This window comes from Plectrocnemia conspersa, unplaced genomic scaffold, assembly GCF_051122295.1.
Source record: "Plectrocnemia conspersa isolate PC_06_02 unplaced genomic scaffold, ASM5112229v1 ptg000013l, whole genome shotgun sequence".
NCBI classification, from domain to species: Eukaryota; Metazoa; Arthropoda; class Insecta; order Trichoptera; family Polycentropodidae; genus Plectrocnemia; species Plectrocnemia conspersa.
This window is the reverse complement of record NW_028277177.1, coordinates 18,303,042-18,320,117: the sequence shown is the minus strand read 5'-3', so window position 1 is coordinate 18,320,117 and position 17,076 is coordinate 18,303,042. Positions and strand designations below refer to the sequence as shown.

Below are 17,076 nucleotides of genomic sequence, written 5' to 3'. Positions count from 1 at the left end.
GAAATAATATGGTGTACACTGTGGTGTACAAAAGGTCCCGGTGAAAATAAATCGAAAATGGCCTCAAAAAAAAGCAATAAATTATTATACATTGCAATGTGCACTGGGTCTGAGGAGGTTAAGCTGCTAGTAAGCTACACAATCAAAAGGTACTAGATGAGCTTTGTTTTTTTGTGCCACCAATTACTAGCGGGTGCGTTCCCGGATATTTTTTTTAATCCGCATGAAAAATGAGGAATATTGGACGACTTCTCAATAACCACAGCTATCCGACTTTTTAACTATCTTTCGGATAGTATTGATTTATTCTCGTCCAGGTATGCATTGTAATAAACTTGTTAAGCCCTGCACATGCATGTAAATAAATAAATATACTATATGAAATATAACGCATCCAGCATTAACCTTGTTGCAAAATTGCATTAAATTTATATGAACGTAGGTTTAATATTTAACATCGCATATCTTAGTTGTCCGATTCTTTTCAGTAAAATTTCAGGCTTTTTGTTACATACAAATTTAATTGATCTTGAAGAAACAATAATTTTCTTTTATGAAATGGAATTTGTTTGTTTTGTATGTTTAACTTTTCTAAGTATTATATGGATATTTTATTCCTAATTTTAAATAAAAAAAGCTCGATTCTTATTTCAACAAAAAATTCAGCACTCCTTCCGCATTTTTACATTCAAGTAATTCTAACGAGCTTTGATGTCGCCAATTCAATTTCAGCGATTTTAACGAATTCGTCATTCAATCTTATCGAAATATTCAAATCAATTAACGCCTTTCTGTTTGATCTTTTTATAAAAAATAAATGTTCAATCGTCGTCTCTGTTGTAATCCATTTTGTTATACAATAAAAAATCAACGATTGTTCGTTTTGTTCGTGTACTTATTTTTGTTAGGTCCTCGATTCATTAATTGGTTCTGGAGGTTTACCTGTGAGTCAAAAAACATTTAATAGCATCATTCACTGCTTTTGACACTTTTGTAAATCGTTTTCGATCACATATATTTATATATTATGGCATCTATTTGGTTAAAAATTGCTTGTATTACTCGTTTTATTACTGTTCTTCAGTTTGTATACTATCCCCCACCAACTAGGAAGTGAATACGTTACTCATAGATATTGCAATTTCATTTTAAGCATTACAAGTATTAGTTTTATAAATGTAATATTTTTTCCAGGCGATAACAGATTGCCGTTCTGTCCATCATTAGCCCTAACTGCCTGTTTATATGTAGTCCATTGCTAATACATACTGCTGGGAAGAAAGGCACGGATAATTGAAAATAATAACTTTTATATTTTTTTTAAATACTTATAATACAGATTATCATTTTATTTATTTATCAGGAAAATCTGTGAATCTCGCTTGCATTTAAGTATCTCTCAATAATTTACAATGTCAGTAAAAACTTTTCTAAGAGCTATTATATCGTTATATTCGAATCCCTTTCGATCGATGTAGCCCAGTAAAGTTTCAATAAAAGTCAGTGCCGTCTTCTGACTAATGTCACTTGTATTCTTACTATTACTCAATGAGTGACAATAGAAACGATATTCGCATTATTTAAGCATTGAAAAACCGCGATCAAACAACTTCTCGATGTTTTTCCGATTGTTATTTTTGAATGTGTTACTATAAAAATTGATCGAGCCATCATCATCCTCAGCAAGCGTTTTGAGAAGACCAGCACTTGTAACATTAGGAGGTAAAAATTTTGCAATCATAAAACAATATGCTTTTATACGGATGAGAAAGAGCAATATTTATTAACAATACCGCTTTCTGTGGCAATACTTTTTTTAAATCTCTCACTTCATTAACCCATTTGGTTCTGAACCAATCTTCTAGGATCTGTCTATTCATTCCTGTTCATTTTTAATTGTAATAATCAACAAGAAGATTTTTTATTTTAATCCCCTTATGTTGCATTTCCAATCAACAAAAGTTTAATTTTTTGAGTCCCATATGTATTTCTGCAAAACATTACTGTAATTAATGTAAAAAAATGAAATTAATTAAAATATAATTTATTTTAGGCACGAATAATTGAGAGAACATTACTTTTCAAATATATGTATTGCACTTTGATCCATTAACCCTTTCCGGTCCTATGTCGAATGTCATTCGACATCGACTTTATTCCAGTGAGTCCTATGTCGAATGTCATTCGACATTTTTTCTTCATCAGTTTATTGTCAAAATACAAGCAAACATATTTTTTTCTCACTTGTATTTAGTGTAGCGGTATACTGGGATGAGGATTGAATGGTTTTTATGAGCATTTGAATGTATAACTTTCTACCTGAGAAGGATACAAAAGGTTTGTTTTAGTGGCTAGATTGGTACTCGTCACTCGGATCAGTTACGCTCGACCCATCCACGTGAAAACAATTTGATAATTATTATTACCGATACTTATAATTGTACTATTATTCTAATAGTTCGCACCCCTCAAAAATGCCTAGAATTACAAAAAAAAAACGCGATAACATCGAGTTTGAAAGAAGTGATGAAGAATATATGAATGAAGTGAACAGTGACTGAACTATTTGTTGAAAGTGAAAATGAAGACGTTTCTGTGGTAATAAAACAAACAAAACCGAAGAAGAAGATTATCCATAACTGATCCTGGACCATCTGTTCCCCCCGAGTGCTTGGAGTTCTAATTCTAGTAAAGAAGTAAATAGTCGTACAATACCACGAGTCTACAGAGCCTTGAGCAGCAGTGATAACGATTCCGAATTTCGATCAAGATTATTACTTCCTGTTTTTATATTTAGGCGATAGGGAGCAAAGACTGGACAAAAAGGGTCATTTCTTATACCTCAACCTTCAAGGGAAGCATAAAGATTGCCTGGTATGCTCCAACAAAAAAAATCCTGGGTGTAGGAAAGAAACGCGATACATTTGTGTAACTTGTGAGAGAAAGCCCGGCCTTTGCATCGGTGAATGTTTTCACCGATATCATACTTTGGGTGTGTATAAAATGTAATAATTAGAGCATTATCCTTACCTTCAAAAAAAAAAAATTGTAAACATAAATATAGTTTTATTAAAAAAAAAAAAACTAGATGTATTGTTTTACCCTGTAATTCTCTAAATCTTTTGTGGACCTGGTAGAAAATTTTTTTTTTTTTTGTGGACCGGAAAGGGTTAATTGAATAATGGAGGTTGTATTCGAAAGAGGCGATATTACTTTTATGTTTTCATTATAGTAATATAGCTAATGATCAGACCTGCCAATAGGAGGAGGGGAAGAAGGGATAATTTCCCGGGGCCCAAAAAATCATAGCAAGATATTTATAAAAAAAGTAAAAACCAACCGAATGTTTAATTTTTTTTCATCAGGTAACAACTAATAACAACACCTCACCTAACATTATATAACAAAGCATTTTAATAAGAGAAGAATCCAATATATAATTTAACAGCGTTTAATATTTTCGTTCCACTCAAAAGGTTGAACTAATCTAAAATTCAATTCATAATTGAAGCAACAGCCAATCGACCAGCACCTTAAATTTTAAACGTCGGCATTCATGCCTCGATAGAGTACATTAGACAGTTTAATATCGATGCCGAATAACTTATGCGTTGCTTTGATAGCCTCTATGCAAAACAGGACCAATTTAGGATACGTGTTGTGAAACGACGATACAGTAGCGCCCCATAGACGACCCAAATTTATGTGGTGCTTTCGATGCAAGGAAAATTTGTACTACATTATATTTAATTATGCATTTATAAGATATGATAGAGTGGAGCCAAATTGAACAATAAATATATAATAATTAAAACTCAAAAATATATTAAATTAATTGATTTAAATGTAAAAAACATACTTAAATTACATTACTTTTTTTAATTTTATCTCTGACATTAAATTTTAAAATTGTAGGTAATTCCAAAACTACATCTAAATTGATCAGTAATTTGTAAAAAATATTTAAACAATTTATTATTCATATTTTATTACAAATAGCGAAAATTCGAAAGATTTCATCCCTTGTACATTAATCGATTAATCAAGCACTAACCCTATGTAATGATCTGGGGGTGCATGACGGCTGTAAATTTCATCCAGGGCACCAAGAATGCAAAAATATATAAATTGGTTGTATAAAACGACTTCATCCCAACCCTTGAAGAATTTTCCTAACATACTGCTGAACCCATTTTACAAGACGATTCTGCGCCATGCCATCGAGCTCGTTCTGCGAGTCAAATTATAGTTTTTACATTCAAACTTTCACTAAATTAATCCTCTATCTATATATTACACAGCCCAGACCTGAACCAGATTGAAAATTTATAGGCAATCATAAAACAACAATTAAGAAAAAAACGATCAAAAAATTTGGCCGAGCTGAAAAAACATGTCATAGAAGGATGGGAAGAGGAGATCGGTCTTAAAATAATTGAAAATCTATATTTATCGATGCCATGTAGAATACAAGAATTTATTAAAAATAAAGGTGAAATTACATGAAAATAATTTTGTTAAAATGTTATAAAAGTGTTTTATTTACAAGCTTCTAATTTTTAAATGTCTTAAATATTGCTTTCTATGAATGGAACCAAAAAAAAAGTCGCGAACACGTGTTGTGTTAGAGGCTCGCCATTATGCACTTGCTGGGACGACGAAAAAATACACCTTTCCCAGAATTAACGCAATTATATATTATTAATCTTACAATACCCGTATTTTTTAACAATATTAACGGAAAATTTAACAATTATAATTATCTATTATAAATTCAAAAACGTGTAAAAAATGCATCAAAGTTGATAAAATAATCAAAATACGTATAAGATCCGCTGTCAACTTTCAATTGGCCACAGCTGTATTTGGTTTTTATAAAACCAAAGTTTTTTCTGGTTGGCGTTATACAAATTATAGTTTCAAAGTAGTTGCATAAAAACCGGGAATATTAGAAAACCGAAAGGTCGGTGCATAATGCGAAGGAATGCGTTGAATATTTCTGCCTAACTGGCCCAAAATTTCACATTCCAAGTGTGACATATGCGATTTTTATTCTACTCGTTTTTTTACTACACTTAATCAATATTACAAATTAATATCCTATACGGTGGTCACACGCAGCGTCGATGTTATTCTCGCTCGTATAAAAATGATCGTTTTAACAATATTTCATAATAAATAACAGCATTTTAAAATTATATTTCATTTGCATAAACATAAATCGTTCGCGTCCCAACAAATAATAAACATTGATAACAAAACGAGCAAATGGTTAATGACACTCATTCAGCGCGATCGATTTATCATTAGAGGTCATAAATAAAAACCGGGACCAAACTTAAAACTCGTTCGTTCTTTTTTTAATCATATCTGTTTTTAGATTTACGATTTTAGCCTCCGACTACACAAAAACTCAGAGCCAGAACTTTTCCTTGACGAGGACACCACTAAGGGCTCTTCACTGATATATGCACTAATTTAAATAATTCCCTCGTAACTCGTTAACAGTCAAATATGTGTATGTTATATTATGCATGTAAACTACGCGTATATATTTCGTCGGAATTTTTTGGATAATTAACTAAGCACACCGCCTGTCGCATGTGTATCGATCATTGTTTATCGCGTGTGTGGTATTATCTCATAGAAAAAATCGTGCCATCGACCTCTCTCTTGTTCGATTACTAGACAAAAAGAAACATTGTAATGGGATGACAAGAATATAAGCCAGTTAAATTTTATTGCCGTCAAGTGCCGGACAATCTCGTTCCCTAACGTACACAGTTCAATCAATAAAACAATTAAATTTGTACTATTCAATAACTCGTTTATCTATTATATAAACATATAACACAAAAAACAATACCTTGCATTTATTAACAGATTATTTAATTATTATTAGAGACAAGAAAGACATACTATTACATCAAAACCTACAAACAATCGGGTTATTAATTAAATTTTTAGGGATGCTACAATCTATGTAAAAAGATATACGGTAGATAGGACAGTGCCGTAAGAAATACTGATACACCGGACTCACTAAAACCTAATTGTTAAGTTTAAGAAATTCGAAAAATAGATACATTTATTCCATCCAAGATGTTAACGATCATTTTAGTTGTGTTGGAAATAAGGGTGCGTGTAAGCTACATACATATACAGTTTTCCGCGAATTTGTTTACACCGATAGGAGAACGTTACCAATACTAAATCAGGGCTGTTTTAAGGGTAGGGAGACCATACGTTGGAAATTGAATTAAAAACTATAATGTGTTTTATTTTTATTATAAATTATTGCCATGTTGTGGTATTTTGTAATCAATAAAACAATTCCTGTAATAATCTATTGGTATTTTTTTAATATTATATTAAACAGATATTCAATTAGGAGAGTGATTCCAAAACTGCTTTCATGTTTTTGAGTTTAATATATATATATATATAAATAAACAAAATAAGCAAGAAAGGGATATTTTACATTTTCCTCAACAAATTAAATTAAAAAAGGAAAAATTAATTGAACGTGTAATTTCACATGGTCACCCAAAAATATTTCTCACCAATACTATATCGATGAGCGTTCACATCTTGAACGGACTTGTACATCACGTTTCATATTCATATTATTTAATGGGAAAAAGAATGTCAAAAAAACAAATAAGAGTCATCTGCCTGTACTTGAGTTCCTAGTAAAAGGTCAGCTCGTCACAGCTCGTATCCACACAACAAAAAGCAATGCAATAAAAATCTGAATTGAATACCGCTCAAATGGTATTTACATTCATAAAAGAGAGACCTTCAAGATCAAAATGTCAGCGTTTATGATAGTGACGCGTGTCGCCGGTTCACCGCTTTTGTAAAAAAATGCGCATGCGCAAGAGTGAATGCCATAGCGCAGCTGTTTGATAGATTGGCGATAAAATCTTAATTTTAGATCGCTTTCATATACCTACTACAATGTATAGCAATCACAAGACATTGAAAGTCGAGGACTGCGTCACGTCTTAAATATTTTAAATACAGTTATTTACGTTTTAAAGCCGCTATTACTAAATATAACGTCTTTATAACAGGGTAGATAGGGACAGTGTAGTATATGCATTAATATATATTAGCTTGTTTCTAATTGTGTATACACAAAATACATACATAATTTGTATTTGAGTGCAGTAATACCTCGGTTTTCGTCGAAAATCCATCCGAAAACAATCGTTTAAATCCGAAACCGACCAAAACCGAGGCATTTATTTGTAGTATGTAATAACATTACGAATCATGTAATTGTAATATGTATTAACACTCGCATTCAATAAAAAAAAGCACAAAAACACTAACACTGGCAGCGCGTGGGTCGCTGACCGACGAAAACCGAGACAATTTTTTCGCGAAAAACCGACGATAACCGAAGTCAATGAAAACCGAGGTACCACTGTATTATTGAATGAAGGTGGTTAATAACTCAATTTAGAAAACCGTATGTGTTAATTTATGAACTATCCTAACGACAATTGCGAATGAAGAGATTTAGAATTTTACTGATTTTACCATAGCGAACACAAAAAAAATCATTAAAAGATTCCTAATAATTTTATGTGATAAAATAACTATATTTTTAGCACCACTGTAATTTTCATTTGCTCTAGTACATTTCCCTTAATCACTTTTATATGGAAATGAATTCATTATTTAAAATATCGAATACCTTTTAAGCGCTTTCACCGATATGATAAAATTAAATAATAAACTTAATTACACTGGAGTCGGAAGTCATATCAAATTTTGTGTTAATGTTTATTTTCTGACCTTAAATATTTTAACTTTTAAGTGTGTACCTTGTATAGCCATGCTTTATATTATAACACAGTAGATGGGGACAATGCCATAAGATTTTTTATACTGTACTTGGAACACACACATTTTTTTAATACGATTTTTTTTGACAAGTAAAACATACACAAAGACAGGAAATTAACTTTTTGCGAAAAAAATATCAATCAAAAATATTTAAGGTTAACGGACCGTCGTGTTGCTCGTGCTTAGAACATACATACATACATACACTATAATGGGCATTCACACGACATAATATTATTACTAAGGGTCGGTCGGCGGAAGCATTCAGTAAAAGGATATTGTACTTGCGCGCAAAAATCTCTCGAAACCTTGCCCATCTAAAACTCTAGATCCAGTAACATAATATTTTTTTTACAATATTACTTTCATTATATTATTGTGAAACGATGTTACGCAAAATATCTTATTATTATCTAGATAGATATTATTACTTTCCGTAAAACAATAATACAACATAAATATTTTATGAAATACAGGATTTGCCAAGTGCGCCGATTATTTACAAAAGCTAACAAAAATGTAGTTTTGAAGTTGCTTCTGTGGGGGTTTGAACCACCTGCACCATTTGTTATAAGTTATAAGTCACTATAGCGATTATTTTAACAAACGAAAAGAGAAATCAACCTGTCTCGAAATTTAGGCCACATATGCAAATTCATAACAATGGAAGAGAAACATCGCGACCAAATAATTTCATTAAACATTGCAAGGACCACCTAATAGCACATCCGTCGCGAGACGTTAATCACCAATAATTACCGCCGATAAACTTTGTTTGGAAAGGACGCGCACACATTACTATTGTTCTCCAACTCTTTGGTTTCCGATCGCCTGAGAAGCCATCTGGACCGTTTTTCTTTAGGCATAAACACATTTTGCGAGCGTAATAATTGGCACTACGCCGCCTGATAGCGGCATCTATATTTTTCTGTGGGGGTACTTTTTTTGTAAACTCACACAGTTAATCACCATAACTATGATAATTACTAGAATGAACGCGACATTAGTGTAATATAAACGAAGACTGTAACTGAACGAACAACCACAATAGGGAGACTCCAGGGGAAAAAACGATCCTCTGGACATAAAGTAACAAGTAAGCAATACGTAGTTACTACCCTCGAAATGCAGAGAAAAAATATTAATTTTTGTGTATAACGCATATAAGCACCGATAACATTAAACCCGTTGCATGGGTTGACCTTTGAAAATGTTCAAACAAATTTTACTCTCTAAAGGTATGGACATATTTCGTTGGTCGAATTAGCGAGCGCATCAATTGGTTGAATCATATCTGCAATGTTATAATTCGTCGGAGAGCTTCCCAATCTACGATACATAAGATCGGTCTCCAAGGGACGATCAACCTGAGAGGAACAGAGACAGAGGCAGACAGACATCGGCGGACTATGAGACATCTGCAGAGCGGCCCACGAGAGACACCTAGACGATCGATCACGACCACATTCTACTACCAGAGACCTCAGAGGACTATCCCGAGGACATCATTTCTCCGTCAGCTCCTCCACCAGCGCTCGGAGAAAAGCAATACTCTTCCATAACAATTTGTTGCAATATATGTTACACTAAGTAAATCGTTACTAGTTTCCAACGTCTATTTCTAGCTGCGAAATCACACCGGATATAAACCTTAAATCTCTATGTATATGATAATTTATATATATTTATAAAATAAACTGTTACTAGCTTTTTCATCGTAAAGTCACACACTCCATTTGGTCTCAAAAACCCAAACTTCTAGGCAAATATATAATTGTGGGATCTTGCGCCAGTCTCGTTATATTTAATGAGATCGTGTTATATGAATGTTTGTTAACAATGCAAATAATAACCCTGAACAAATTTAATACATTTTTATATGTATTATATTAACATTCACAGGAAGACAAGAGTCGCAGAACCACCTATAGAGCAACTTTGCGATTATATTTTTTTGCAAAGCAAAAAATCAAATGCCACACGGCGCCATTCGAAGAACATTAAGTGTAAAGCTCATCAATTTCGGATCATTCGACATGGCCGACTGTACTATGTATCGCGTAGGATGATGAGTGCATATGTACTATAAATTGCTTCCAATTAAGCTCTAGCCGTTGAAGCGAGAAGGCGACAACTGACTTCATGAAGCAACCAACCTTCTTCTGTGTAAATAAGTGGAGTCAGCACAAAATGCAAATTAAGAAAATTCCACGGGAATGACATGACGCGGCATCGAGACTTTCCAATTTGACCGTCATGGATCGACGATAATGGGGGACGCTCATTTAATGGCATGGCTATTTTCAGACCCACTCGAAAAGTGTACTGCCTCTATATAAGTAAGCTAAAACAACTCACGTTGTATAAAAAAATATATATGTATAATATACATACATATATATAAAAAAAACTAATCGTCCACAATATAATATTTAAAATACAAACATGTGTTTATTTGTATTTGTATTTGTATGTATTAAATTATTATTATTTTACAATTCCAATCTCCAATTGAGCGAAACACATCGGATGATCACACAGTGTATTTAAAACGCATGCTAATCAAATTAACCAACATCCCAAGTGAGGTCGCTCAATTAACAATAATGGCGCAACATCTGTTGATTCACAACGTTGATCTTCGTTTGAAAGACTCGTCTTGTCTTTCACAACTTTTATTATACAAACAAGTATCAATCGTTATTTCCACTTGTAACTGCTCATTTGTCTCGACTGGAATAACACTCGGATCGACAGCCGGCCAGCAGCAGCGACGCTCCCCTCTTTTCTCCGATCGCCCTTGACATTGGGACCCCAATCAAAATGGCGGGAGTGAACCCAAATGTTGTGTGATTAAACTGGGGAGACTTCCTTGGCAAAAACTGTAACGTGTGGGAATGGGAGTAAAACTTTCTAGACCATTTTGCTACTTGACTACCATACAAATAAATACATACGTAGTTTTAATATATTTTACAAATATATTTACTGACTATGCTTTATTATCTTTGTGTTACAACTTATAAATTGTAGAAATGTACAAAGAATTTATCTTAAGTACTCCAAAATAAAATGGTTAATTATCCATTACATCTATGATTATTTTCTTATAGAAGACAAATTCTAACATAATCATAGTAATTACAAAATAGAAGATGTTTTCATATTAAAACTAACATTAGCGAGCTTTGTGGAGTACCAATCAAAAAGTTGTTAATCAAGAACAATTCCACCTCGCGAATAAATGCCCTTAGATATGACAAACTTTGTAAACAACTTTGTCGTAACTGTTGCCCACTAGGATAGCCCTCATTTGCCTCTTGGTGATAAAATGAGACCTTAAAGTTTTAAACTAATAAGACAAAGACGTGGCACATCTTCAAAAATAAACAATTTAAATATAAAATTACTTAAATTTTCTCTAAGATGACCTCGTTTCGAAGAAAAAACAATAATTTACATAGTTTTCAAAAATATTTTATATATATTGCTTCGATCAAATATGAAATGAATATAGCACGGCTGCCAACCTTTTAGTAGTGGGGATCTATATATCTATAAAAAATCATAGCAATCTACCAATATGCAAGGTAAAATAATATTTTTTTTATAAATTCACAAATAAAGAATGCTTATTAAACATGTCAGTAGATAAAAATAAATATTTTAAATATATTCATATAAAAAATATAATTACTTAATGAAATCCTTGATCTGCCCAGATTTAGAAATATTCTTAGTCAGGATTATATGATGAAAAAAATAATCTCTTAAATTATTTCGTATATCGGATTCAGCCAAATATGTAGATCCAAAATAACATTCATTTTTGTACCGCATTTGTAAGGATTATGTATATTTTTAGTGTATGTATTTCCAAATATAATTTTTAGATTTTAAATATTAATCATTCTGAAGTTTGATTATTTCCAATTCTAATTCCTTTTTATTTGCTTTAAATATGTTGAAAAGCAGGATGGCTCGTGTAAGGGGAGCTTTCTTAAGCGCTGACATTTTGACCGCGACGGTGAAGAATAAGGGACGTGATCGCGACTCTCTAGGGCACTCTAAAACTCGCAGCTGAAAATCGCCAAGCATCGACGGATTGTTGACACTTGCTTCATTTAATAGAAGCTGCACTTTGAATCCAATAAATTTCATCCCAACGCTCTTAGTAAAAAGGTACTAGGATACAAATACGGATACGACCTGTACACCCTCTTGTAGAGATATCTGAGAAAATTTCTTTGAACCCTTTCCAACAAAGATTACTTTGCTTCACTAGAATGCCAGGTAATGTAAACAGATAATAATGTATCGTACAGAACGCGACTCAGCAATAAATTGTTTAAGTGACACGCGTTCCGCAGTACGAAGCCAAGCATCCTCGATTCCCTATCGTAATCTTTAATGATGTGCATACAAAATTTGAAATCAACATCGGAAATATTTTTGCTTAAAAACTTTCGCCTAAACTGTAAGGGAATTCTGCCAGGCAAGGAAATATAACAAATTTAAAAGCGTGGAACTTGACAATACTGAAAGATAGCCAGCTGGTTGTCGATCGATCACCTTCTTTTTGTGAAAAGATCTTCATATCATCAGCATGTAATAAATATTATTAGATTCTAATTTAGGCATGTATGTACGTCGTTGATAAAGAGAAAAGAGCAGATGAGCTAAATTGGATCCCTGCGGTAATCCAGAATGAGCTAAATATTTGTCGTGGCGTTAATTGCCATAGTTCACATACTGACGGCTAAAGCTAACCAACAATGCATAAGTTAATGACATACTTTACCAAATGCTTTTTGAAAGACGGAAAGTTTTAGAACCGAGGGACTTTATCACTACCCTCGAAAGACAAAAGAGTTTAGTGACCATAGAACGACGCAGATAAAAAGCGTGTGGATGGTCCACTAGTGCCTGCCGATGGCGATTATAGATATATTACATTGACAAATTTTGAGATAAAACGAATACATATGTACCGCGTGCTTATTAGATTTTTGGTAAGGAAATAAGTGTCGCACAAAAACTACAAAAATATTTAATAAATACAATATAAAACGTCGTTTTAAATTTATATCTAGTTCATTGTCTGATATCTGTAATCATAACTTAAGATTACAGAGATAAGATAAAGAACTGAATGATTCATAAGTCACATTACTCCATACTTTATAATTATTTGTAGCAATATAAACAATGAATACTAAAAATATATTATGCTAACCGTCAAGGTTTTTATATAATATAATATTATGCATTAAAGAGTGATTAATAAAAACATAACAAAATTTAATTTATTACTGCGAAAAAATGCAACGTTTTTATTTAGAGCACAATATCAGCAGTATAATGAACATTTTTATGTACTATAAATTATCGAGCTCGGCAATAAATTTGATTATGGCCAGCATTAGTTTGATTGACTGAGAACAAAATAACTCCAGGGGTTCTTAACATTTAAATGAATAATAAAATACGCATTGTTCAGCAATCCATAAAGCCAGAATATAGAATATACATATTTATATGTATCAATTTTTTTTTTAAATAAACCATTACAGTAAAACCCTGATTAATTCGTGATTTAATAGTTTAAAATAAAAAATCCGTCAGGAAAAAAAAGGTCACAAGAATTATGTAGATTTCTGTACATAAAAGTGTATAAGAAAGTTTTATTTTAATTTATTATATTATTTTAATATATGTATGTATATTAAAGAACATTTTTGACCTGTTTACCTTTTTCAAATTTTAAATTTATTTAAATTTCCGGCTTTTTAAAATAAAACGGATCAGGCTGGGTAATGAACTTAACTTATATTTTCTAAAATTGCGCGCACAAAAACTGTGAACACGAAATGCACACAGCGAAAATACCAAACATAGATAATTAGACACACGAAAATTCTGCACATTAATTTTATATAATAACAAATTTTTTTAGCAGTCGCGTACGGTGAGATACATTCCCTTTCGTAACGTAAAGTGAAGAGAGTGAGTGAGAAGAAGTGGGCGTGCGGAACACCTACTCTCACGTACTCTCATCACTTAACACGCGAGCGAGCGAAAAGGAATGTATCTCACCGTACGCGCCTGGTTTTTAGTGGCCGTAGTTGGCAATTATTTTTTTTACTTTTATAATGACTTTTTCTTGTTTTAAATGGTCCCGATGGGTTTAAAATTAGATTCAAATTCTAAGAAATATGCTTAGAAATAAACCGACCAGCTGTAAGCTGTTTTATACATTTGTAGATAATATACACTTCGTTTAAATCCCATCCGATATTGACGATAACTAACTTTACTCAGATATAAAAAATAGTTACTCCTATAATAAAAACATAAGATATTTAATTGCAATATAGGGTCAAGTATTAATAATAATTTTCATCTTCGCCAAAATTTTGTTTTTTAATAAAATTATCATTTAATTGATACATATATTTTCGAAAAATGCAAACATCTATTCATTGATATTAAATTGTCAGTACATATTCGTAATTCGAATTAACGAGGTTTATTCTATACAATATGTATATATAGATTAAATACCTTTCCCCACTAAGCAAAACATTATAAAACATACAGATCTAAGAAAGTTATCTGCTCAAATTATAAAAAATAAAAAGTGCCCCTTATGAATTTATGTTAGGTAATGTTTATTTTGTTGACTAATTTAGCATTCGTATATAGATACATTTTATCCGCTAGGTTAGGTTATATGATGCAAAAGGGGAATGACGCACATCCTCGCGCAGCTTACGCCGTCATAATAGACAAGTACCCTATTTTTTTACAATCACTGCATGAACGCCGACGTTGCAAACAAAACAAAAAATCGCAAACCAATTATCGCAAACGGAGGATAACCAAACCAACCGGCAACATCGCTTCAGGTTCTCCAACTAACAGAGACAGCTGAGTACGGACCGGTTTTATGTATGAGAGAACCACGTTCAAAACTGATTCACCATCAAAACAAACGGAGGCCATCTTGAACCGACTGCAATAAATCAACCAAAAATTGACGTTTAAATAAAAATTTTACGTTATTAAAAAAAAAACATCGAGGAAATCGGTATGATTTCAAATGTGTATATTTATACTTTAAACCCTTTGCACTCGTATTTTTTTGTTGGGATAGTGCCAGCTCGTATTTAATTTCAGGATATTTTTAAGTTCAAATTTTGGAAGTAAAAATGAAATAAAACATGTTTTGATTAATATTTTTACAAAATAAAATTAATACAGCGAAAGTATGATAGTTTGTGACTTGTGAGTATTTTAGTTAAAAAACAATATATTATAATTTAAATACTTTAATCTGGAAATACCTTTTTGATTGTACTATTTTAAATAATTTGTAAAACGTTAACCATGAAACTTAGATAAGAATAATTTTTGAAATGTGTTGAAGAAGAATTATATTTACTATACACAAAAAATAAATGACATAGTTTTAGGTATGCATAGTATAGGAAAGTAAATGTAATGATGTTTTTATGTGATTTTTCGTCTATCGCCATCGTCCTTCGGTAATTATATGGATAAAGATTTCTAAAAGTAAATCAGTATGTTATATATTTATAAATAATTTAAACACAGATTACTAATTCTGTTATACGTAACTTAGTAATTTACTAGCTCGAAAATACATGAAATGTGTAGAGACTAATATTATTATTTGAGTTGCCGCTAAAAATGTCGATACTCAGGTCGATAGTTGTCTATAGTGCGAGCGAAATAGCGAGCTCTGCTTGCATCTCGCTCTTTTTTTGTAATCTTTTTATTTCATAGCAGACACACAATATAAAGTAACAATTATGCACAATTAGAGCATATGATCCCGTTTCATCCCATATCATAAAAATATAGATAGCCATTGAAGGAAAAAATCAGTTCAAGAGGAACAATTGCCAACGTAAAACTGTCAAGTAAGCGTTATGCGGTCTTAAGACGGCTCGGTCCGGCCATGTTCCGATGAAAAATTTTACAATAAACTTACACTCGTAAATTTAAGATTATTGACTTATTTGCATAAGTTAAAAATTCAATATTAATGAAATGTGTTTAAGAGAAGCATTTTTACCATTAATAAATTTAATAATATGCCAATAAATGCAGTCATAGTTTTATCGACACATTATCGACTTACGAGCGAGCACAAAGGTTTAAAATACACGAAATGTGACTTTGAATTTGAAACTTTTGTATACAACAGTTTCAAATTCATACGTTAAAAAAAAAGTTATATATTCATTTGTTAATGTTACACATTATAATAAAAAAATGGAGAATTATTTGATTTGTATAAAAACGAAAAATATATCAACATATACATAATAAATATATGTTATAAAAATCAGGTTGCGATATATTTAGCTATACGTGCTTCGATGTTATACATAGATATATACATAGTAAGTACTACCTGAGTTATGTTCGCCGACCTTTCGCTCTCCGCGAAGCCGCACAAGAGATTGAGATGCACGGTTTCAAAAACAAACTTTGTAAAACAAAACTATACTATTTAACAAGCACTGGATTCAATTACACAACAACACTGATCTTTGCAACCGAAAGTGCACCATGCAAGATGCACGCGGAGGATGCTGCGCGCCCGCCCGGCGAAAGCTCCGTTAAACTTTTTTGCTCAATTTATGGCATCGCCGAAGCTCACTAGTGCACAAACGGATACTCGCTTATCCATTACTTAGGTTTTTGCGGTTGTTTTAGAAGTTTTGCAACTTTTGTGCGAACACGTCGCGGAAGCCGGTACTACGGAGCAACGCGACACACCGAACGGCAACGCGACCGAACGCCGACTGACGCTCGGAGGAAAAGGTAGGTAACGAAATTACTCATACTGGGGACCAGCGATTGGTAACCTTTTCGTCGATGGAGCGGAGTCATCTTAGTTTATATTTTTGTCATCATATGTTTTAAAATGTTGGCACAAAAATATTAGCAAATTGTAGCGTAAATTTTACCGATGACATCAATTATCTTAGCATTTTTTTCTTACCATAGCTTTAACAATAAATATTATATTATTTTCTTCAACTATAAAAATGATTTCATATATATTATAGATTTGTTTAGTACCATATTTAGTTGGTGATTCTAAAATATATAATTAGGAAGTATTTTTAGGAATATCATGTTGTGCTTATTGCGTGCGAGACAAACTGATGTAGATTGAACAAT

At 32.2% G+C, this 17,076-nt stretch overlaps 1 protein-coding gene across 5 annotated transcripts in view; it reads right to left on the bottom strand.

The window, feature by feature from the left end:
- LOC148227490 (fat-like cadherin-related tumor suppressor homolog) overlaps positions 1–16,696 on the bottom strand; it is a 415,262-nt gene extending 398,566 nt beyond the window's left edge. For all 5 annotated transcript variants that reach the window (XM_088201228.1, XM_088201225.1, XM_088201226.1 and 2 more), the window contains exon 1: positions 16,301–16,696. The gene's annotated coding sequence lies outside the window, so the exon portion shown is untranslated. The remainder of the gene's footprint in view (positions 1–16,300) is intronic.
- Between the last annotated feature and the right edge of the window lie 380 nt (positions 16,697–17,076).